The 2,500-nt window shown below is 39.0% G+C and overlaps 1 protein-coding gene across 1 annotated transcript in view; it reads left to right on the top strand.

Moving 5' to 3' along the window:
- Positions 1-2,500, top strand: part of pkd1a (polycystic kidney disease 1a) — a gene marked incomplete at its 5' end in the record, with an annotated part of 74,870 nt that overhangs the window by 58,130 nt on the left and 14,240 nt on the right. The gene's annotated exons all lie outside the window — the stretch shown is intronic.

The raw sequence follows: 2,500 nt of genomic DNA, 5'->3' as shown, positions 1-2,500 counted from the left end.
TGACCCTGACCCCTAACCCTGACCCCTAACCCTGACCCCTAACCCTAACCCCTAACCCTGACCCTAACCCCTAACCCTGACCCCTAACCCTAACCCTGACCCTAACCCTGACCCCTAACCCTAACCCCTAACCCTAACCCTAACCCCTAACCCTGACCCCTAACCCTAACCCTGACCCTAACCCTTACCCCTGACCCCTAACCCTTACCCCTAACCCTGACCCTAACCCCTAACCCCTAACCCTTACCCTGACCCCTAACCAGAAGTTCAAACTTGGATGTCATACTTCCTCACAAACTCTTATTTACCTAGTCTTTACCAGTAGGCCAGAAAGAATAAAGAAATCATATCATTTAGTCACAGGGCTGTTCGACCACAACATGATCCTGATCCTAAGAAAGCTTACCAAAAGGAGGTTCAATGTAACATCATTCACAAAGCTAGACCAGTGTAAAATCCACTACAACAAGCTCGGTGATCTATAAAAACCAGTTGAGGAAGTGAACTGGAATGAGCACTTAGTAGAGCGATGCATGGAGGATAACTCAGAATCCTTCAATGTTAGACTCCATAGTATCATACATGGTTTTATGCGAAAAGTAAAATCCAAACCTGGACAAACTAACTCTCTACCATAGTTAAATGATCAATTACGGACACTTATGAAGCAGAGGGAACAGGCTTTGAAAATGCCCCTAAAAAATAAGTCAGAACATGAAAGGGGTATATTTATTACAGAGTCGTAAAGGAGTTAAGAAAAGCTAAAGCAACAATTGTTATTAATGCCATCACCGAGGGAAATGTGAAAGAAATATGAAAAAATCTTAAGAAATTAACTGGAAAGTGTTCTAATAGCAAAACAATAGAACTGAATATAGAGGGACGTCTCATCCATGATCCAAGTAAAGTGGCAACAGCTTTTAACACTTATTTTATTGACTCTATTAATGAGTTAACACTGAACCTCCCTGGATCTAGCAACATTATAACTCCCATAAATACTGATGCGCCCATTCTGACTTTTAGACAAATAACCAGCTTCACAGTAAATCAGATTATTTCCACTCTTAAATGTTCCAAAGCAAAGGATATATATGAGATGGATACTGTTTTTCTCAAAAAAACCAAAGAGGCACTCATTTCGCCTAGGGTTAGGGTTAGGGTTAGGCTAACCCTAACCCTATTACCAGGATTGTAAACCAATCCATTGAGGAAGGATTCTTTCCAAGTGTTTTGAAAAGTGCTATAATCACACCAGTATTCAAAGCAGGGAACCCCAGGGTCACAAGCAACTATAGACCAGTTAGTATCTTACCAACTGTATCAAAGGTTGCTGAAAAATGGATATCCGAACAGATTATAACACAACTGAATACGTCCTCCTTCTCATTGCATCCATTGCAGTTTGGATTTCGTAAACATTATTCCACTGAAACAGCAAACTGTTATCTTTTGGAAAATATCAAGGCTAGACTGGACAAGGGAGGCGTAGGGGGAGCCGTCTACCTTGATCTTAAAAAAGCCTTTGATACTGTCAACCATGACATCTTAATTGCAAAGTTAACTAAGTTTAATTTCGCACCTAGTGTGATAACATGGTACAACATGGAACATAATCATGCCTTGTGTGATAACATGGTACAACATGGAACATAATCATATCTAGTGTGATAACATGGTACAACATGGAACATAATCATATCTTGCAGAGCGGAAACAACTTGTGTGCGTATAGGTGATAAAATCTCACAACTAGTCAAAAACTGTGTCGGTGTCCCACAGGGCTCTACTTTAGGCCCCTTATTGTTCAGTTTGTACATCAATTACCTTCCTGATGCTTTCCCACCTTCTGTAACTTGTCAGATGTATGCTGACGACACGGTCATCTATTTACATTCTAAAAATAAGAAAGGAGCTGCAGATGAACAATCAGCTGCCATGGTTTATGTTACTAACTGGTTGACCAGTCCATGTTTAGATCAATACTCAATATTAGCAAGTCTGTATGTATGTTTTCTTTTCAAAGTCTGCTAATAAAGATCCCGAGCCTGTTGTGTTAGTAGCAGGGAGAAATGTATTAGTTATATATGAATATAAGTACCTTGGTATAGTAATTGACTCAAAACTCACTTTTAAAACTCAAGTGAAAAAGGTTGTGAACAGAATCAAATTAAATGTAAACAATTTTAGATGCATAAAGAATTTTAGATATATAAGGTATATAAGGAATAATTTAACAACTGAAGCATCTAGCTAACATGCATGCCATGATCCTCTCACACATAAATGACTGCCTCACCAGCTGGACAAGAACCACTTTGCAATCAGTGGGAAGACTTTATAAGCAAGCTTTGTTAACACTAGATAAGAAATCAAATACTTATCACCATTGTAACATTTTAGCAAAATATGGTTTCCTAAACTGGGAAAACATGATCAAGTTTGTTGATATATTACTAGCATACAAGATCTTCAATGGCCTAGCCCCGCCTCCACTTAG

Source organism: Gadus macrocephalus, chromosome 3 (assembly GCF_031168955.1).
Source record: "Gadus macrocephalus chromosome 3, ASM3116895v1".
Classification (NCBI taxonomy): Eukaryota; Metazoa; Chordata; class Actinopteri; order Gadiformes; family Gadidae; genus Gadus; species Gadus macrocephalus.
Note: the sequence above shows the minus strand (reverse complement) of the source record. Positions and strands in the feature narration are given on the sequence as shown.